The following is a 23,871-nucleotide window of genomic DNA, read 5'->3' as shown; positions in this document are numbered from 1 at the left end:
TTGGATTCACAATTGCCAAACTTAAGTAGAACCTCAATATTCCCCAGTAATCCTACTAAATATCCTCAAAGGGCTCTCTTTCTCACTTGCCTCCATTAGTTTTTAACCTTTTTGACTTTCCAGAAACCCTCCTCCATCTTTCCACTGTCTTAACCCTTTCAGTATATTACTATAAGTTCTGTTTAAGAGAATTCAAAAAAGAGAGTACCTAACATTTTCTTGCTCAGTAGATAAAGTTTCCCTACTTAGAAAAGTTCCAAGTCATCCTCATGTGCTCTGGGTATTCACCTTTTAATCTTTTCAATAATCTGTCCGTATATAAATAAAAATATCTTTTTCTTAACCATGTGAGAGTAACTTGAGAACATCATGTTCCTTTACCCAAAATACTTAGGTGCATATTTAAAAACAACAATATTCTCTTATACAATCATGGTGCAATTCTCAAATTCAGCATTTTTAACAGTGCTGAGATACAATAATTTAACACAAGAATCAGCAAACTTTTTTGCAAAGGACCAGATAGTAAATATTTTAGGATTTATGGGCCATATGGTCTCTGTTACAACTACTCCACTCTACTGTAGTACCACACAAGCAGCCATAAGCAATATATAAACCACTGAGTGTGGTTGTGTTCTATTACAGCTTTATTTATAAAAATAAGTGCCAGGCTCTGAGTAGAACCTCATTTTATATTCCCAAATTATCAAATAAAAATTTTAACAGAATTTGTTCTTGTTTAGGACCTATTTTGTTGCTATCTTGATTTTTCCTTTGATTTCCTTCAACTTTTGTTTTATAAAATTTGAAGACATATGTAAATTAAGGATTGTTATATTTTCCTCTTTAATTGACCATTTGATCATTGAGACATAATACAAAGGAGGGCCTTTTTTCTACTGATATTCTTATCCTAAAATAGACTTTGTCTGATTTTAATATTTGATTTGCTTTTAATTACTATATTTATGGCATATGCTTTTCCTCACTTTGTTTTCAAATTATCTATGTTATTAGATTTATAGTGCTTCTCCTGTAAAGAGTTGGGTTTCTCTTCATTCTGACAATCTTTGTCTTCCACTTGGAGTTTATTCCATTTAAATTTAATATTAGTATTAAAAATTGGATTCAAACATCTCCTTATTATTTGATTTCAATTTATCCCATCTGTAGATTGATCCTGTCAATTTCTGTATACATTTTACTATTCAAGCCAAACAATGCTTTTTCAAAATTTTGAGTACTAACATTTTTTTCATTGTAGAATGTTTATTTTGCGCCAATCCTCTGTTGAAATTTTTTATGTGTTTTCTCCACTCTTCTTTTTTAATTGATCATTGATAATTAATTAATTAATTAATGTTCATGTTTATGTTAATGGCTGTTTACTCCACTGCTGGGAGCATGTGTATTGTCTTATCCCGCTGTCTTTTTTCTCTCGATTTTTGATTTTGATTATTCCTGCCTCTCTGCTGGTCCAGTAATATTTAATTCTGTGCTGTGCATTGTATATAAGATGTGTGAACAGTGTCTTCAAATGATATCTTCCTCCAGGAAAGATTTTCTGTTTTTGATTTGGCAGATTGGTGAGACACAAGACATCAGTCCTTTAGAAGGTTGATTTGGATCAAGGCAGAGCTTCAGGCTTATTAAATTCTATTTTCCCTGATTTATGTCAGTTTCTTAGTCATAATCTTCTTAGAATTTTTGCTGAGAGACTGATAAATCTCTTGTTCTTCCATGTAAAATAGATGACATTTCATTCTTCCCTCTGGAGGCTTCTGAGCTTGGCTTTAGTCTTGTATCTTCCAAAATGGAAAATCTTTAAGGAAAGAACAACTTATGTGCTTGATACTGGCCTCCTCCTTCTATCAGAGGAGGAGGTATTCTCTTTTGAGAAATTAATGGAGGGTTAACTCTGTCTTTTAGATACAGTCACCCTAACATCTGAGTCTATTCTAGCTAGTTTTCTAGCTCCAGAAATCTGCAGATGTCCTGTGAGAAGATATGATCTTACTCTGGAATCAACATATTTCCATCCAGTAGTGTCAGAATTGTGAGACTAACAAAACTTCAATGGCTTCTCATTCTCCAGATAGAGTCCACCTGTGTGGGATAAGCCAAATCCTTACTTTATACTCAGAAATTTCAATACCTCCAAGGAAAAAAAAAAGCCCTGAGGTCACCAGTCTACCTCATAAACCACCCCTTGTTATATAGTTCTAGTTCATTTGGTCCTTGATGCTTAGAAAGCTTGTCCATATCTTTAAAGTTTGTATGGAGCATTTAAAAAAAAATGTCCACCTTGTTCTCTTGTAGCAGGAAGAATTTTAGTTGGTGAGATGTCCTATGCCCTCTTAAAGGCAATTGTTAAACCTCATCACTTTTTATTATTCAATTATTAAAACAAAGGGATGCTATAAATACATGCTAGAATCTGTTGGACATTTGACTGGGCAACATACAAACTTTGTAGAAGTTAGTGAAATCTGAGTAGATAATAATAAAGTATGTTCACTGTATTTTAAATAATCATATTCAGTACTTATATTGTAAAATTAATGTCAAATTTAAGGGCAGTTTCTCAAGATATTCCAGAGGGCGCCTGTTCAAATTTATATAAAATATATGTATTATAATACGTAAAATAATGGATATATACTATATATTATATATAGTATATTTATCATATAAATATAAATATATATTATATATCATATATATAATATTAAGGATAAAGCCCATAAGACATAGCAAATTCTGTTCATACCATGGAATAATATATAATATATTGCATAAGGAAAAAAGTTGCATTTATAAAACTAAATAAAACATACACTTTATATGTAAATTGATGCATCTCAATGACAAAATATATGAATAGCAAATGGATAAGACCTGGCTCATCAGTTCATGTGAAAAGACCTAACCATATAATTGCCAAGAAGTAAATAGGAAGCAAGGGTGTTGTAGCCACCAAAAAAGTGAAAAAATGTATAATCAGTCACATCAGTAGAAATGTATTGTTCAGAATAAGAGACAATGTTCTACATGTATTGGTACTGAAAATTTGGAATTATTGAAGTTAGCTGGAAATTCAGTTAGGTTTCTCCCACAGAATGAAGTTAACACAGAGGAAAGCAAGCCCAGATATATTAAAAACAAAGAAACAACTTATCAAATGGAGAATAAGTTAATGAACTGAGTAAATTTAGCCTAAAATCATCACTAGCAGAATGGTGATGTGATGTGAGGTATAAATTAGATCTATTCTGTTCAACTCTTGGGAGAAAAACTCAGTCAAGTTATATGAGGCAGCTATTAATATGGCTCTATATAGAGCTATGGAAGGGGCTGCCTTACAGTAAAGGCTGCTCCATGATGGCAGAAACTTCTTAGTGTTCTCTCACTTCTCAGAAAGCTTGGGTAGATAATTAGACATTATTTTGGTCATACTTCATATATTCACAATATTTTTCAAAAATAATGGTCCACATACAGTACTTGATATTTGCATGTTAAGAAGAAAAAAATAATAATTCTTGCCATTGGAGGAAAAGAAACAAAACTAGAGAAATTAATATTTAAGGAAAAAAGATAAGAAGCCTTACCATCCCACAGCACAGGAAATGTCTCTACATTTAACGATTCTAGATCGGTGATTTTTCATGTAGGAGAAACAAACAGTGCACAGGTTCTCTATCAATATAGATCTATGAGTAAAGATTGGAGAGAAGTTCATGTTGCAACCTTTAGTGGCTTATATCAGGCACAAATAAGAGTTCCTATTATTGTTGACAATTTCATGTAAAAAAAAGGAGACTGTCTTCTTACAACTACAAAAGGTCCGTGACTTAAGATTTTTTGTCTTTACAATGGTGTGAAGGAGATAAGTATTCAGTAGAAATCACACTTTGAACTTTGAATTTATATCATTTCCTGGGCTGGTAATATGTGGTTTGATCCTTTCTCGTGATGCTGGGCAGCGTAGTGAGCCGCAGCTCCTAGGCAGCCACATGGTCATGAAAACAACCAACCTATACACTTGTCAATCATTATGTACCTATACAGCCATTCTGTTTTTTACTTTTAGTAAAGTACTCAATAAATTGCATGAGATATTCAATACTTTATTATGAAATAGCCTTTGTAAAATAATTTTATCCAACTGTAGGCTAATATAAGTATACTGAGCATTTTTTAAGTAGGCTAAGTATATGATGTTCAATAGGTTAAGTGTATTAAATGCATTTTTGGCTTATGATATTTTTGTTTACAATGGGTTTATCAGGATGTAACTCCATTTTAAGTTGAGGAATATCTATAGATTAAAATACTCACTGCAGAAAACAAATATGATTTTGCTGGTGTTTCAGCCAAAATAATTTATTACTACTTTATTTAAAAGGAGGATTACCAGGATCAATTATTTGGAATATAAACTATTTATTTAGCATTTGAATTTTGGCTTCATGTTAATGAAGTCAACATATTTTGATTTTTCTCTAGTCTACAAATTAGCTTTCTGTGTTAAATCTTAGGTGAGTCTTTAGTTTTCTATAATGAATCTTTCACTTCCTTGTGTGATATTCTCTCTGAAGGATGCCAAAGTGTCCTGCTAATTCCAAGAAGTTGCCTCATCCCTAACATATTGTCCTAATCATATATCTACCTACTACCATTTTGCTCATCTGAACAGAACCTAATTCAAAAATTCCCTCTTTCATAAAGCCTTATCCGACCAGGTTACTTATAAAGGAATTCATAATTCTCAGACCCCCATTTACACTTAGAGTTAGCAAACCTTTGCAGAGTATATTTTAAATGGAATGAAAAACTCAGCAATGGCAAAAGGGTTCCCTTTTCACAAACAAAGCTCCAAATGATTGACAGACCTTATCTAAAGTGTGTTGAAAAGAATTATGAAGCTTGACTGAACTGATGTGTTAGTAATACTGTATAACCAACATCATAGAAGGCATTACAGAATATTTTTACTTCATACATCACGATCGGTTACTCATACTATTAAAAATTATTGATCACTTAATTTTTAATGAAAACACTAACATTACATTATATTTATATTATTTTTTAAAGTTTTATTTACATTCTAGTTTGTTAACATATAGTGTAATATTAGTTTCAGAGGTATAATGTAGTGATTCAACACTTCCATACAATACCTAGTGTACCTAGTGCTGATCATAACAAGTGCACTCCTTAATCCCCCTCAGTATCCCTTTGAATTACTATTTTTGTATTTTGGGGTAAGTACTTAGGAGTGCAATTGTGGAATTGTAGGGTAGTTCTATTTTTAACTTTTTTTGAGGAACCTCCACGCTATTTTCCACAATGACTGCACCAGTTTGCATTCCAATAGTCTAAGAGAGTTCCTTTCTCCACATCCTTGTCAACACCTGTTGTTTCTTGTATTATTGATTTTAGCCATTAAGATAGGTGTGAGGTGATATCTCATTGTATTTTTAATTTGCATTTCCCTGATGACCAGCGCTGTTAAGCATCTTGTCATGTGTTTGTTGACCATCTGTATGTCTTCTGTGGAAATCTATTCATGTCTTCTGCCCATCTTTTAATTGGATTATTCATTTTTGGTTGCTGATTCTGCATAAATTCTTTATAGTTTCTGGATACTAGCCTTTATCAGTCCTGTCATGTGAAAATATCTTCTCCCATTCTGTAGATTGCCGTTTAGTATATTATTGCTTCCTTCGCTGTACAGAAGCATTTTATTTTGATGGAGACCCAGTAGTTTATTTTTGCTTTTGTTTCCCTTGCCTCAGGAGATATATCTAGAAAGAATTTCCTACAGCCCATGTCAAAGAGGTTACTGCCTTTGCTGTCCCTAGGATTTTGATGTTTCCTATCTCACATTTAGGTCTTTTATCCATTTTGAATGTATTTGTTTTTAGATGATCCAGTTTCATTTTTCATTTCCATTCATGGTCCAGTGGTCCAGTTTCTTTCTTTCTTTCTTTCTTTCTTTCTTTCTTTCTTTGCACGTTTCTGTCCAGTTTTCCAAACACCACCATTTGTAAAGATACTGTCTTTTTCCCATTGGATATTCTTTCCTCCTTTATCAAAGATTATTTGGCCATACAGTTGTGAGTTCTTTTCTAGGCTTTCTATTCTTTTCTATTGATTTCTGTCTGTTTTTGTGCCAGTATCATGCTGATTGATCACTACAGCTTTATAATATAACTTGGAAGTCCAAATTTGTGATGCCTCCATCTTTGCTTTCTTTTTCAAGATTCCTTTGTGTATTCAGGGTTTTTTGTGGTTCCATAAAAAAAAAAAAAAATTAGCATTGTTTGTTCTAGCTCTGTGAAAAATGCTGATGGTATTTTGATAGGGTTGCATTAAATATGCAGATTGCTTTGGGTAGTGGAGACATTTTAACAATACTTATTCTTCCAACTCATGAGCTTGGAATATCTTTCCATTTCTTTGTGTCATCTTTAATTTCTTTAATCAGTGTTTTATAGTTTTCAGAGAACAAATAGTCTTTCACCTCTTTGGTTAGGTTTATCTCTAGGTATCTTACTGCTTTTGGTGCAAGTGTAAGTGGAATTGATTTCTTAATTTCTCTTTTTGCTTCTTACTTTATCTTTTTTCTTCTTTTCTTTCCTGCAAGATTTCTTTATGTTGTATCCTCCGATTTTATTAAATTTATCAGTTCTACCAGTTTTTGAGTGGAGTCTTCAGGGTTTTTTTTTTTTTAAGATTTTATTTATTAGAGAGATATTAAGTGATAAAGAGAAAGAGAGAGAGAGCACACACAAGCAGGGGCAGAAGAAGAGGGAGAGAGAGAAGCAGACATCCTGCTGAGAAGGGAACCCGACATGGGAGATCATGACCTGAGCCAAAAGCAGACACTTAACCTACTAAGCCACTCAGACCCCCTTTCAGGTTATTTACACATAGTATCAAGTTATCTGCAAATAGTGAAAGTTTTACTTCTTCCTTGCCAATTTGGATGTCTTTTATTTCTTTTTGTTGTCTGGTTGCTGTGGTGAGTATTTCCAGTACTATGTTAAATAACAATGGTAGGAGTGGATATCCCTGTCTTGTTTCTGATGATAGAGGAAAAAGCTCTCAGTTTTTCCCCATTGAGGATGATATTAGCTGTGAGTGTTTCATGAATAGCCTTTATTATGTTGAGGTATGTGCCCTCTAAATCTACTTTGTAGAGGGTTTTTATCACAAATGAATGTTGTATTTTGTCAGATGCCTTTTCTGTATCTATTGAGAGGATCATATGGTTCTTATCCTTTGTTTTAATAGTCTGTTGTATAACACTGATTGATTTGCAAATATTAAACCAATCTAGCAGGCCAGGAATAAATCCCATTTGATCATGGTGAATGATTCCTTTAAATACTGTTGGATTTGGTTTGTTAGTATTTTATTGAGAATTTTTACATCCATGTTCATCAGGGATATTGACCTGCAGTTCTCTTTTTTAGTGTTGTCTTTGTCTGCTTTTGGTATCAGGGTAACGCTGGCCTCATAGAATGACTTTGGAAGTTTTTATTCCTTTTCTATTTTTTGGAATAGTTTGAGAAGAATAGATATTAACTCTTCTTTAAATGTTTGGTAGAGGAGTGCGTGGTTGGCTCAATTGTTTAAGCATCTGCCTTCTGCTCAGGTCATGATCCCAGGGTCCTAGGATCAATCCCCACATCAGGCTCCCTGCCCATGGGGGAGCTTGATTCTCCCTCTCTCCCCTGCTCATGTTCTCTCCTGCTAGCTCTCTCTTTCTCTCAAATAAATAAATAAAATCTCTATTAAAACCCATTTAGTAGAATTCACCTCTGAAGATATCTGACCCTGGACTTTTGTTGTTGGAAATTTTATTATTGATTCAATTCCTTTGCTGATTATCAGTCTGTTCAAGTTTTCTAGATTTCTTGTCTCACTTTTGGTAGTTTATATGTTTCCAGGAGTTTACTCATTTCTTCCAGAATGCCTGATTTGTTAGCATATTTTTTATAATATTCTTTTATAAGTCCTTATATTTTTGTAGTGTTGGTTGTTATATTTTCTCTCTTATTTGTGATGTTATTTATTTGGATCCTGTGTCTCTTTTTTTTTATAAGTCTGGCTAAAGGTTTGACAATTATTATTTTTTTCAAAGAACTAGCCCCTGGTTACATCAATCTTTTTCTTCTTCTTCTTCTTCTTCTTCTTCTTCTTCTTCTTCTTCTTCTTCTTCTCCTCCTCCTCCTCCTCCTTTTTTTTAGTTTCTATATCATTTATTTCTGCTCTAATCTTTATCATTTCCTTCCTTCAGCTCACTTTAGGCTTCATTTCTTGGTCTTTTTCTAGCTCCCTTAGGTGTAAGGTTAGGTTGTTTATTTAAGATTTTTACTGCTTATTGAGGAAGGGCTGTATTGCTATATACTTTTCTCTTAGGATGGCTTTTGCTGCATCCCAAAGATTTTGGACTATTGTATTTTCATACAATACAAAAGTTTAAAGTTTCTTTAAAGTTTCTTCTTTGAGTTCCTGGTTGAGCCATTTATTGTTTAGTAGCATGTTGTTTAACCTCCATGTATTTATGGTCTTTTCAAACCTTCCAATCTTTTGGTACATGGTATGATTTTAATATTTTTGTATTTGTTGAGGCCTAATTTTTTACCTAATATATGATCTATTCTGGAGAATGTCCCTTGTACACTTGAAAAGAATATGTATTCTGCTATTTTTGGATGGAATGTTCTGAATATATCTGTTAAGTCCATCTGGTCCAGTGTGAGATTTACAGGGAAGATAGCAGGAGAGTTAGAGTACACTAAGCTAATGTCCTACCATGAAAAGAACTAGATAACTATCAAATCACACTAAATACCCCAGAAATTGACCTGAAAACTGATGGAACAAACTCTACAACTAAAGAGGGAGAAGAAGCCACATTGAAGGAGGTGGGAAATGCAAAGACATGGTTTAGGGGAGAAACAGATCATGAGTTCTGTGGAGGGGAGGGAGCCAAGGTTGCATAGAAGGGTGAGAGAGTAAAATGAGCACACAGGGGAGCACACGAAGAGAACCACTGACTTGAAACCACTGACTTGGAAATGAAAAGGGTCTGAATTTCATAAATTCTTCCAACCAGTGGAGTTTAACGCCTAGAATTCTTGTCAATAGCAGAGCTTAAAGTGAGTGGACTTGACTGGAATATAGCTTTAGACACTGCCCTGCTCCTGGAGAGAAGGCAAGCAATCTGGGGACAGATGGTGTGAAAGAATAGAGGTTTAAAGAATGCCTGGGGCACAAAGGGAGGAGATTATTTGCTCTTCTTGGAGAGTGTCCCTGAGAGGGAGCATTCATGGAGATACCTCTCTGGGAATGAAAATGTTGGTTGGCTCCATTTCCTCTCCCACCCCTCAACATAAACACAGAGTCAGAAGCAGCAGAGCATAGACACTGGCTGCCAACTTGCTTAGACCATGACCTATCACCTGTGCTCTGACAGGACTTCTCTTTTTCAGTCAAGTTTGCCTTAGTCCCAGCATGATGGGTCCCTCTCCCCAAAGACCAGCACACACCCCTGCCCACACCACATCTTCTGGTCAGACAATTCTGCAGGGCCTCAGCTCTAATGAAGTAGGATCAGGTCTCATTTCAAAAGGAGATGAGAGCATACATAGTTAAAACTCCACATTCAGGTCAAGGACCAAACACTTCCCAGAGCATACCAGGATAACCCCTGCAGACAACTGGTCTGAAGGATCGAACAGCTACAGTACAATAACATAGCACACACAGCACATAACAGAGATACTCCCTGAAGTGTTAGGTCATGGGCACTACATGACTTCTTCTTTATAAGGCTATTACTTTCAGGAACAGGAATATAACTGACTTTTCTAACACACAAAAGAAGACAGAAACTTAGGCAAAATGCCAAGGTAGAGGAATTTATCCCAAATGAATGAACAAGATAAAGCCACGGCCTGAGATCTAAGTAAAATAGATATAAGTAACATGTTTGATGGATAATTTAAAGCAACATTCATAAGGATACTCATTGGGCTTGAGAAAAGAATAGGAGATATCAATGAGACCCTTACCACAGAGATAAGGGAGTTAAAAAAAGAATCAATAAGAGGTGAATAATGCAATAAACAAGATTAGAAACAGGCTTGCTGCAATAAAGAGCAGGCTGGAAGAAGTTGAGGTATGAATCAGTGACACAGTAGACAAAATAATGGAGAATAATGAAGCTGAACAAAAAAGAGAAAAATTATGGAACAAGAGAATACACCAAGGGAACTTAGTGACTCCCTCAAGCTTAGTAACATTCATATTATAGGAGTCACAGAAGAGGAGAGAGAAAAGGGGGGCATAACATTTATTTTAAAAAATAATAACATAAAACTTCCCTAATCAGGGAAGGGAATAGACATCCAGATCCAAAAGGCATAGGGAACTCCCATCAAAATCAACAAAAGCAGACCAACACCAAGATACTTTGTAATTAAATTTGCAACATATACTGATAAAGGAAAAAAAAAAGAATCTTAAAATCAGCAAGACAAAATATGTCCTTAATTTATAAAGGAAGACCTATAAGACTAGCTAGAGATTTCTCAACAGAAACTTGGCAAGCCAGAATGGAGTGGCATGATATACTCAAAGTGCTGAATACAAAAAATCTGCAGCCAAGAATACTCTATCCAACAAGGCTATCATTCAGAATAGGAGAGATAAGGAGTTCCCCAGACAAACAAAAACTAAAGGAGTTCATGACCACTAAACTGGCTCTGCAAGAAATATTAAAAAGGACTCTTCAAGAGGAAAGGAAAAATCAAAAGTGACGAAGACAAAAAAAAAAAAAAAAAGGATGAAAGAACATCTCCAGAAATAATGACAAAACAAATATAAAATGGCAGTAAGAATATAACTATCAATAATTATTTTCAATGTAAGTGGACTAAACATCCAAAAGACTCCAGTCAAAAGACATAGGGTGTCAGAATGGATAAAAAAAATAAGACTCATTATATGCTGCTTACAAGAGACTTATTTTAGAGCAAAAGACATCTGCAGATTGAAAGGGGGAAGGGATGGAGAAAAATTTATCACATCAATGAATGTTAAAAAAAAAGATGAAGTAGCAATACTTATATCAGACAAACTAGACTTTAAAATAAAGACTAACAAGAGATGAAGAAGGGCACTATATCATAATAAAGGGGACAAATCAACAAGAAGATCTAACCAACTGTATACATTTATGCACCCAAAATGGGAGCATCCAAACATATAAAACAGTTAATAACAAACATAAAGGAACTCATTGATAATGATAAAATAATAGTAAGGGACTTTAACACCCCACTTACATCAATGGACAGATAATCTAAAGAGAAAATAAACATATTTACCTTATTGTTATGTTATTTTCAAAATTTGCTTTTAGAATATTATAATTATTCATTCATTGTATTCTTAAGACATATTTCTGGAAATAAATCTGTTACAGAGCTGCCTTTGACAAGGCTATTAAAATATACATAAATTTACTCCTAGAAAGACTAAAGTCATTTATATTCCTATTAGCATTTTGTGAGTATCTGAATCAAAATGACAAATCTGTTATTAAAAATTCTTTTTGAAAAGTTAACAAATGTAACTCATTACAGTTATTTATTTATTTGAGAGAGAAAGCTTGAGAGAGCATTAGTTTGGGGGAAGGGCAAAGGGAAAGGGTGAAGCAGACCTGGGATTTGATCCCAGGACCCTGGGATCATGACCTGAGCCAAAGGCAGACACCCAACTGATAAAGTACCCTAGGTGTCCCTGTCATTATAGTTTTAACATGCATTTCTCGATCACTAGTGAATTTAGTTTTTTCCTCCTATGTGTAATCCATGTTTTGTGAATTAATTGTGATTTCTTGTGCTTTTTTTATTTCTCTAATAGAATATTTATGCTTTCTCATAAATGTAAAATAATTGTTTCATAAGAAGTATATAAACTTTTTTTTATAAAAAATCATAAGCTTTTTAGAAAGCATATAAGAATTTTTCATTGTTGTAAATTATTTTTCCTGTTTGCAAATTGTCTTCATTTCTTGAACTTCATTTATTTTTTTTCAATATAGTCATATGTTAAAAATATTTAAACTGGGAGATAAGGCGAAAATTTAGGCAACAGATCCTTTCAATGTCATATTACAGTATTATGTGCTAGGCTTAACCCAGCATTATTTAATTATCTAGGAAAATGTACCTCGATTTGACTTTATTATTTACTAGTAATTAAGGGCTTAGGCTCTGTGGAGAGACACATTAAATTATAGATCTCTGCCCAGTAGAATAAAATAGCCCAAAAGGTTACAGTTTTATTGCTATGTAAGATATTAATGAGTTTGGTCTCTAACTCAGCAAATTTATTTCAATATATCTTTCTTAGCTCATATAAAAATCCTTGTTTTACAAAATGCTCTTTGAACTACCATTGATACTTAAACGGTCATAGTACTAATGAGATAATATATCTTTGATATGTTTATTTTTACATATTCATGATAGTCATACTTTTCAATTTTTGATATTTTGAAAAGTTTTTACAGGTTCTACCGATATTCCCAATTAGATTCACTTGTCAGAGCCCATTAAGCTCCATAGACTGAGAGGTGTACCTGTCAGGCTATTTAAATTCAAACGGATCTTCTCTTGGTTTCTGAGGTGAATCCCTAGTTGCCCTAGAGCTTTAATTTTGCTGACCCTTCATTTGTAGTGATTGGAATCTGGTTTTACAGTCTGAGAATTTGGTGATATGTTTTATTTATTTTTTTATTTTTTAAAAATATTTTATTTATTTATTCATGAGACACAGGGAGAGAAAGAGGGAAACAGAGACATCGGCAGAGAGAAAAGCAGGCTCCATGCAGGGAGCCCGATATGGGACTCAATCCCAGGATCCAGGATCACGCCCTGGGCTACAGGCAGACACTTAACCACTGAGCCACCCAGGTGACCCTGGTGATATGTTTTAAAGGGATAATGAGGGATCCCTGGGTGGCACAGCGGTTTGGCGTCTGCCTTTGGCCCAGGGCGCGATCCTGGAGACCCGGGGTCGAATCCCACGTTGGGCTCCCGGTGCATGGAGCCTGCTTCTCCCTCTGCCTATGTCTCTGCCTCTCTCTCTCTCTCTCTCTCTCTGTGTGACTATCATAATAAATTTAAATAAAATAAAGGGATAATGAGATTTATTCTCTTTGGTGAACAATGATGAAAAATACAGTTTGATATTTTTTGTTTGGTTGTTTTTTTTCTTCTATTTGTGAGAAGAAAATTTATATGCCCTTTAGAAAGTAGAGCAACTTTTTGAGATAAGTAGTAGGAATTTCTGTATATCAGTTTACTTTTGACTGATGAATGAAATTGTCAAATTGAAGCTTCAGGATCCTTCAAGGTATATATGTGTGAATATCTTTTTCCTCTCATTATGTGAGTATGGAGTGCTTTCTTACTTCTGGAGTGTATTATTAAATTTTATTATAATCTCAAATTAAAGCATCCTGTATTAGTTGTTTTATTATGGTAAAATGCATATAACATAAAATTTACCACTTTAAACACCTAAAATGAACATTTAAGTGTCATTTAGTATATCAACAGTGCTGTGCAACCAGCACTACTAGATAGTTCTAGAACTTTTTCATCAATTCTCCCCTCAGCCCAGCCCTGAAATTATCCTGTATCCTTTAATCAGTCACTCCCCATTTCTTTCTTCCTCAGGCCCTACTAACTTCTAATTTGCTTTCAGTCTCTGGATTTTCTCTACAGAAATCCATTTCTGTTCTCAAATTGGCCCATTTGAGATATGCCACAAAAAGGGAATATTTTTTCTACAAAAATGGAATAATGTCAGTAGATGACATTTTGTGGTTTAGCTTCTTTCATTTAGCATGTTTTCAAGGTTTATCCATATTACAGCATGCATAACTTTTATCTTCTTTTTCTTTTTTTTAAAGCTGAGTAACATACCACTGTATGGATTTACCATATTTTATCCTTTCATCCTGTGATGGACTTTGGGTTGTTTCCAACTCTGGTAATTGTCAGTAGTGCTAGTATTATCATTCATGTACAAGTTTTTCGTTGAACACCTGTTTTCAATTCTTTAGGTATATACCTAGGAATGGAATTGCTGGACCATATTCTAATTCTTTTTAACCTTTCAAGAACTGCCACTTTGCTCGTCACAGTGATTGTACCATGTTACATTCCTATCAGCAATGTGCAGATGTTCTAATTTTCTCCACATTTACACTAATATTTGTCTCTATGATTACAACCATTCTAGGACATGTGAAATGGTATCTGACTGTGTGAGTGTCTGTTTGTATTTACCTAATGGCTAATGATGTTGAACATCTTTTCATGTGCTTGTTATTAATTTGTATAGCTTAAAAACACGTGTAGCATTATGTTATACATAGCGTTTCTCAATAAATATTAAGTGTCATTATTAGGATATTAATATTCTAGTATCAGTACACAAAAAACACATTTATTAGAGTGTATTAAACTATAATACAACTTTAAAAATCTTTTCATGATTCTTTAGGTTTTAGGATATGAAAGAATGGTCACATTCATACCCTTGGAGAAAAGTAAACATAATGATTGACCAAAGACATATTGACCTATTGAAAATTTCAGAAGTAATCTCAAAAGCACAGACAAAAAAATCCTTTTAAGCTTAAATAGAGTCTATAGAAAGACCTTTTTCATTTTAAGAAAATCAAAAGAGTGTGGAACAAACCGTAATTTAGCTACACATATCTAATGCAAAAAAATAAAAATAAAAAAAGGAAAATCCCTGTAGACAATGAAAGTGATATATGTAAAATGAATGCATTCAAATTTTAACCTAGATTCTATGCTTGCCACAGATAAGTGTCAATTTTTGCCTTATTTTTTGTCTTTTCATCTGTGTAGCAAAATAAAATAGGATTCTATAAAACAGAGATATTTAAGTTTTCACAAAGATAAATCTTTGAAAATAATCAAATGCATTGAGTGAAAATTAAATATCTCATGTCTACCTATGGACAACCAGTGACTTCACATTAACATTTCATATTACATAGAAACTTCATCAGTAATTTGCACTTTTATCCCTCCCCCAAATGTGTCCGTTTTGATAGAAGTATACCAATGATTTCTAAGTAGTATAAAGAATGGCTCAATTTTATAAATATAAAATAATGTGTTTCAGTAATTTTCCCATCTATATAAAATCTTCCAACTAGTTGATGCAAATTGACTAAGGTCAATGAACTAGTGAAGTTCATAAACCTCTGCAAGTATGTTGAAATTCTAGGGAATTTATTGATCTGAGATGTAGACATTTTTCTAAGAGAACTATAATTAAGCATTTTTCCTACTTTCTATGTAACTCTCCCCTTGAGAGGATTAGATATTGAACACTTAATTAAGCCAGATTATAATTAAAATGTTGCACTGCCTCATTACTGGCTCACACACTGGTAGCAGAACACAACAAACAAATCCTAGTTAGGTGCCCCTTCATCAATTTTAAAATCACCCTTAGATTTGGTTTACAAGTCCACAGCTCTCAAGACCCTGAAATATCAGCTTAAAGCTTACAGTATGATATGAATATTTCTCTCAAGTTTAAGAAGAGCAGAAATTACTTAAAGGATTTCATTAAGGTATGTTCTAAATGTTCCTTACAATATTTTACCACATTCTTTCTAATAAAAACTAACTACTATTCACATTAAAATCAAAATCATTAGAGAAAATACCTTAAACACCTTCTCTGTCCCTCTTCCTGTGCTCTGATTCCCATTGCTCCTTGGGAAGCCTGAACCAGATGTTCTACTCCAGTCACAGAAGGTAAGGTAAGGTCTGAGTTAAGTGTAAAACCTAGGTGCCCATATATGAAACACCACCGTTGTAGCTTTTTTTTTTTTTTTTTTTTGATTTTTTGTGTATTTACTAGAGGCACAGAAGAGAGAGAGACAGAGACAGAGAGGGAGAAGCAGGCTCCATGCTGGGAGGCTGACAGGGAGCCTCACGTGGGACTCGATGCCCGGTCTCTAGGATCATGCCCTGGACTGAAGACAGTGCTAAACCGCTAAGCCACTGGGACTGCCCAGTGCTAGCTTTTCCTGAATGCCTCTTTACTTTTCTTCTGAGGCCCTAACCCTGAGTAGGGGAAGGTTTGTATGGGGTGGGTACTTGACCCCTCTGGAAAAAACAACACAAAACAAAATTTAACTTGATGACCAGTTTGATGGACAGCGTGTTGAGTTCTAAATAAAAAAATTCTCTTCAGGAAGACAAAAAGGAGTGAGGAGGTCACAGGTTCTGACCCATGATAGATAGAAGAGGAAGTGTCTGGAAAGAGAGGTATAAAAGGAAAGCTATTTAACTTGTGTGATCCGACAGTCTATCCCTGGGAATGTTCATAATATGTTTGTTCATAATATGTTTATTCATAAACAAATTTTGATATGTTCTTTCAATGAAATAATACTCAATAACCAAATGGAATGAACTGCTGAATTATGAAACGATGTGGATAAGTCAAAATTATAATTTGAGAGATAAAATATACTATGACTCCGTTTGTATAAAGATCAAGAATAGGCAAAACTGATCTATGGTTTTACATACCTCTATAGTGTTAGGACAGTGATTGCTCCAAGTGGCAGAGTGAGTCTTGACTAGAAATGCAAATTGGGGAACTTCTGGAGAAATAAAAATGTTTCTATCTTGACAGTGGTATGAGTCACAAGGATGTATATATATGAGAACTATATTTCAGAGCTATGTGTTTCATTATACATGTATTATATATGTATATAAACACACACACATACATACATACACACATATTTCCTTTTTTTTTTTTTAGAGAGAGAGAGAGAGGAGGACAGTAGGCATGCATGTGAGCAGGGTGGGGTGGAGCAGAGGGCAAGAATATTAAGGATGCCCCCCACACCCAGCATGAAGCTGACAAGGGGTTCCATCTCACCACCCTGAGATCATGACCTGAGCTGAAATCAAGAATCAGATGCTTAACGTACTGAGCCACTCAGGTGTCCCACATGTATTATATTTTAATTTAAAAAGAAGTTCTACAGCCAAATATAAGAAAGAAGGAAGGCAGGGAATGAGGAAGGGATGGAGCAAGCTTGAGTCTTTATGTTAATATAGTACAATCCATACTTACTGTATGACCTTGGCTGTATTTACTAAAACTATAATTTTCTTTTATTCTGTTACCTAAATAAAGGAGCTTTTCATAGTATTATAAGATTGTTACAAAGATTAAATAACATGACAAATGTATGAAAAGTCTTTGGTACTGGGCTGCCTCACAGTTAATAATTGCTGGATGGCAGGGATAATGATGATGGATAATAAGTACACTGTAGGAATTATCTGGGGAATATGGCTGAATTGCAACATTTAACAAGAAAAACTCGAGAAATTACAAACATCTTCTTAAGGTAGAGGTGAGACAATGTGTACTACTAAGAAAGTTCTCCCCTCTCTCACCAGGAGTCCTGGTGAGACTTCAAACTCTACATGGCAATCCCTAATGCGTCACCATGATGCCCAAGGAAGACATGGTGACCTAGAAATCCAACTACTTCCTTAGGATCATCCAGCTTTTGGATGATTATCTAAAATGCTTCATTGTGGGAAAAGACAATGTGGGCTCCAAAAGACACAGCAGAACCACATGTCCCTCTGCAGGAAGGCTGTCTTACTGAGGGGCAAGAACACACATGATGCACAAGGCCATCCAAGGGCATCTGAAGAACCTTCTACCCCTGAAGAAATGGTTGCCTCATATTCAGGGAAATACGGTCTTTGTGTTCACCCAGGAGGACCTCACTGAGACCAGGGACATGCTGCTGGCCAATTCTGTATCAGTTTCTAGCTGCGTTGGTGTCACAGCCCCATGTGAAGTCACCGTGCCAGCCTAGAACACTGGTTTGGGCCTGAGAAGAGTTTTTTCTTCCAGGCTGTAGGCATCACAACTAGACTAAAGTCTAGAAGGGCATCGCTGAAATCCTAAGTGATGTGCAGCTGATAGAGATAGTGGGAGCCAGTGAAGCCACGCTGCTGAACATGCTCATTATCCCCTACCTTCTCCACCCAGCAGGTGTTTGACAGTGGCAGCATCTACAATCCTGAAGTGCTCCATATCACAGAGGAAACCATATCCTAGCTTCCTGCACAGCTTCCCCAATGTTGTTAGTGTTATGTTTACAGACTTGTTACTGACTGTTGCACCAGTAGCCCATTCTATTATCAATGGATACAAGTGGGTCCTGGCTTGTCAGTGGAGACTGATTAAGCCTTCCCACTTGCTGAAAAGGCTGAAGCCTTCTGGCTGCATTTGTGGCTGCTGCCCGCACAGCTGTCAGAGCACCATTGTTCCTGCTGTAGTCCCAGCCAAATGTGAAGCAAAGGAAACGGCAATGGACATGGGATTTGGTCTCTGACTAATCACCAAAGAGCAACTAACAAAGCTAACTTTGTTTGTAAAACAAGGAGATGATGGCTTACTTCTTAAACCTCCCCCCCCCCAAAAAAGTTCTAAGAAGGAGGGAATCCATTAAAAGAATGTCAGTCGTATTAGTCATTGAAATATTTATTCTCCAGTACCACTGGAGAAGCAAATTGCCTCAAAAGGGAAAAGAGTAAGTTAGGAAAAAAAGAGAGAAAATCTTTGTGGCCCCTATGAATTCTAACTACAGAGCGAAGTAAGAAGTGGGGTGTTGACCCGACAGTTGAAGTTGAAGGTGGCCAGAACAATGTGATTCTGAAAGACAAGATTCAGGAATGGAGGTACTTGAAGAAGTTAGGCAGTACCAGACCAGGAAAGATAATAACTACCATCAAATTGTGAATCCACTTTGGATATTCAAGGAAATCATCATCACCATCAAGGAGAAGAGAAGACAAAAGGCACCTGAGGGCAAAACAAGAGCTGACACCCCACAAGCCTCCACCCCTTAAAGTGGAGTATGTCTGACATTCCATAGGCACTTGTGGTGGCCTAAGAACAAAAAAGGCAGGAGGAAACAAATGGCTAACTGACTAAGATTATAGTCATGTAGGATATGAAAAACTCCATTACAGTCTCTAACTGTTTTAATGATTTACAAGAAAAACACAATTTTAATAATAGCCAGACTTCCAGGAACCTATAGACTCAATTTCCTGGAGCCTCAATGTCACTTTCACCTCCGTCGGACAGAAAGCCCTATATAATCAGTCATCCCTACAATCACGATGCAGCTCTTTCTGCCACTGGGTCCTGCCCCTGTGGTATAGTAAAAACAGCACTTTGAACTCTATTAAAAAGACTCCAGAATTCTTTTCTTGACCATTGTGCTCAACAACCTGGCATCATCACCATCCATTTATTGATCACTTACTATATGCTCAGACATTGTATTAGTTTATCTAATTTTATCCCTTCAAACTACCTTATTTAGATGTAGGTATAAAATCCTTCAATGTCTAGTTCTTTAAACTGAAAGAGTTTGCACATATCTTTCTTTAGAGCTTGTTTCCTTCTGCATGGAGCTGACTCCTGCTTTCTGATAGAAGAAAGGACAGAATTGTGGAAAGCTGTATTACAATTTCTATCTGAATAATGACTCAAATTCCACAAAGACAACTTTTGAAAAGTCTAATAACACCTTTTCTTGACTTAACTATAAAATGCTGCCTGTTTACACTCAGATTTGCCTTTGTCCTATTTTTATTTTGATATCTTTTAGAACACACTACAACAAATTTCAGAGGCCTTTTACCAAAAGAATAAAATTTAGATTTTTAAAATAGATTTATTATAGAAAGAAAGAAATTATTTCTTTGTGTTTCAACTTTAGTCCCTCTAAAATTAGAATAGTTTTATTTGACATGTTTGTTTGTTTGTTTGTTTTGGAGGACTCCGTCCATTCATTGTAAAACCTCTAACTAACCCCAAACCCATTTGACTGAATGTTAGAAAAGTAAAGGTACTTTGAAGTAAGTAATTTGAAGGTTTTTGGAAAACTTTTGAAACTGATTTTAGTATTTATTTAATTATTATGTTATCCTTCACATGTAGTTTTTAAGTTATAACTTTTATTTTGTTGTTCATCTTCTTTAGAAAGCATATTTTTAAACTCAAAGCTCCAACCAAGTATTTTCAGATGAAAATGATAATTATGTAGCTGTTTGAATGTTTTCAAAATCCTCTTTTCAAAGGCTGCCTTTCATTTGAGAGCTCATTGATGTTTTCCCCCAATTGTTTAGAAATACATGTCACCTTCTTTATAAGCACTAATTAAAAGAAGTCGCTGATTTACAAAGGGTGATTTTTCAGACACATGTACACACACACACACACACATACAAACCTACACAAAGCATCAAGGGAGTATAGAAAGTGAAATTAATGGCTCTAAAATATCTTCTCTTTCTCTAAGATTACAATTTACACATCACTGTAATTGGACCAAATGTGAGAATCTACTACATTATCTTAATAACTATTTTTTTAACTTTTTAAATAAAATCCAGCACTTAGAAAGTATTTTATATAATTTCTCCAAAAAGGAAAACAAAATAACTTATCTTCTAACATGAAATTTAAACACTTCTGTGAAAAAAACTGAGTTGGGTATTTGGAGTTTTTCTTGAATTGATTGATTATATGATTTTACTGATCCAGATTATCATTATAATAGATGGTTACCTTTTCTATTTATCAAACCAGGCATATATTACCTGTCTGGTACTTTTTCAGAGAAGCCACTACTAGGTACACTGAAAAGTTTTATATTTTGTTTATTTGTTCCACACTTTAATTTTCCTACTTCTTTAACCACATTCCATAGGGACCTTTTTCTCCTCTGAAAAAAATATTATTCTGGAAGTTTTAACCTATATCAGGTATTTCTGTCTCTCTCCAATTTCATTCAGTTGCCATTCACTTAAAGATCTTGACCATTTCACCATGTGCTGGCTTCCTTATCCATTTCTCTAGCTTTAGGTTTGACTGAGCTTCTATTTGCCAAAAGCCTGCTGAATATTTCTATCAAAATGTCTCTCTGGAAACTCAAGCTTCACTTGTCCCAAACTAATGCTATTTTTTTGTAGTAAATATTTCCCCCTACTATCACCCTGCATCAAATTCATTCTGTATATAACCACCAAAAGCCTATTCTTAAATAAAATTGTAAGTCACTTAAGTGCTCAAAAAGTACTTAATGGCTATTTTTCAGTCAGTAAAATCTCAATTTTCAGTCAGTAAAATCTCAATTTGTGATTCAAGTTCAGAGAGACAATTAAACTTTCCAATTTCAGCCATGTCTGTACTTCTTTCTCTGACCAGTTCTCAAGCCATCCTTCCATCTAGCATGTCCCTTTTGTCTATCGTTACAAACCCTCATCGAAGGCCATTAACCACCTAGGATATTTGAAGGAACTTCTGAGATAATTTGGGAAATAAATAATCTTAAATACAAAGTAAAGCAAACCTATTTAAAATCTCCAAACATATTTTGGAATGAGTTTCTACAAGGAATAATTTACTGCAATGTATTCTCAAATTATCTGAAAAGCAAAATCACAAGAAACATTATATAAAGGAAACTAATTCTAGCTAAAAAATAATATGAGACAAATACATAAATACAGAAGATAAAGTCATTTTAAAAATAAAATATGTTTTCACTTATCCTATAAAAATAAATATCAAGGTTAGAAATTCTAAATATAAAGGACATGGATTTATTTAAAAACCAATATTGCACACACATACTAGCAGGATGTTCATAGGTTAGAAGTCCTCTTATTTAAATACTTTTACAGGGCAGCCCCGGTGGCGCAGCGGTTTAGCGCCCCCTGCAGCCCAGGGTGTGATCCTGGAGACCTGGGATCGAGTCCCATATCAGGCTCCCTGCATGGAGCCTGCTTCTCCCTCTGCCTGTGTCTCTGCCTCTCTCTCTAGCTGTGTCTCTATGAATAAATAAACAAAATCTTAAAAAAAAATACTTTTACAGAAAACCATGCATTGCTTCAATGAACAATGAGTCAGTTGATTCATAGTAGTGTCAAACTAAAATTAGGTACTCCAAATGTATTTTTTTGTCACAACTGAATGACTCTAAAAAACTTTCAATGAAGCATAACACATCAACAGTGACATACTGAAACATCAGAGTCTTCTGGATTGTCAGTGGAAATAATGGATAACTAATTACATTAAGGAGCAAAATATCAATATGATATTTCACATTCTAAAATTTTTTTAGGGATCCCTGGGTGGCACAGCGGTTTGGCGCCTGCCTTTGGCCCAGGGCGCGATCCTGGAGACCCGGGATCGAATCCCACGTCGGGCTCCCGGTGCATGGAGCCTGCTTCTCCCTCTGCCTGTGTCTCTGCCTCTCTCTCTCTCTCCTCTGTGACTATCATGAATAAATAAATAAAAAATCTTTAAAAAAAAAAAAAGGAATATTTGATAATTCTTTAAAAAAATAAAATAAAATAAAATAAATTTTTTTTAAAATGTACTGGTTTATGTTCATTTCATTACTGACTCAATCTTTTTCTTTGGAATTACAATAATGTCAGAGGCTTTTATTTTTATAACTTGAATAATAAAAGGAGTTGCACTATATCTACATAGGTTAGTGGGAAATTATTCCTTTAGTTGACCAAACAGTTATAGATTTTTTTTCTGAAATAAATAAAGACGTTTTGAGATGCCTGGATGGCTCAGCAGTTGAGCGTCTGCCTTTGACTTAGGGCATGATCCTTAGGTCAAAGATCGAGTCCCACATCGGGCCCCTGCAGAGAGCCTGCCTCTCCCTCAGCAGGGAGAGTGTTTCTGCTTCTCTCTGTCTCTCATGAATAAATAAATAAAATCTTTTTTAAAAATAAATAAATAAAGATGTTTCTAAGACAGCAAAAACCTAACTTCCACTTGAACTATCACTTATTCTTTTCCCCATTTATTCTTGTATTTCTTTGAAACACTGTAATGAAAATGATGATTTGTAGAGTATGCTACAGTTTTTTTTTTTAGTCTTCTATACTTTTAGTAAGGCTTTACGTTTGTGGAAAAAGAATATTAAAATAATAGTTACCTACAAATGATACGACAATATCATTTTCCCAAATGAAAATATGATCATATTTTTAAAGGAGGAACTAAAATGTGCATATCTCATAAGTATATGGCTCTATATTCAGTTGCTCTGGCAAAGCAGTATCCTTTTTTGGGATTTATTTCACTTCCTGAAAATGTGGCCAAAATAAAAATTGTATGTTCTATTTCTGTGAAAATTGTCATTGGAATTTTGATAGGAATTACACCGAATCTGTATATTGCTTTGGGTAATATGGACATTTTAACAATATTAATTCTTCTAATCTATGAGCGTGAAATATCTTTCCATTTATATGAGTCTTCTTCAATTTCTTTCTTCAATATCATATGGTTTTCAGTGTACAGATTTTGCATCTCAGTTAAATTTGTTCTTAGGTATTTTATTTTTTTTATTTAATTGCAAAGGAGGTTTTCTTAATTCCTCTGATACTTCACTGTTGCTTATAAGAATGCAACAAATTTTTGCCTGTTGATTTTGTACCCTACAACTTTACTGAATTAATTTATTAGTTCCAGCAGTTTTTTGGTGGAGTCTTTAAGATTTTATATATAGAAAAACATGTCACCTGCAAATAGTGACAGTTTTACTTCTTACCAATATGAATGTCTTTTATTTCTTTTCCCTAAGTGCTCTGGGTGGGACTTCCAATACTTCCAATACTGTGGTGAATA

The 23,871-nt window shown here is 34.6% G+C and overlaps 1 protein-coding gene and 1 pseudogene across 1 annotated transcript in view; one reads left to right on the top strand and one right to left on the bottom strand.

The window, feature by feature from the left end:
* SGCZ (sarcoglycan zeta) overlaps positions 1-23,871 on the bottom strand; it is a 457,346-nt gene that overhangs the window by 162,161 nt on the left and 271,314 nt on the right. The window lies entirely within an intron of this gene.
* Positions 17,633-18,476, top strand: LOC140605359 (large ribosomal subunit protein uL10 pseudogene; annotated as a pseudogene).

Source organism: Canis lupus, chromosome 15 (assembly GCF_048164855.1).
Source record: "Canis lupus baileyi chromosome 15, mCanLup2.hap1, whole genome shotgun sequence".
Taxonomy (NCBI): Eukaryota; Metazoa; Chordata; class Mammalia; order Carnivora; family Canidae; genus Canis; species Canis lupus.
Note: the sequence above shows the minus strand (reverse complement) of the source record. Positions and strands in the feature narration are given on the sequence as shown.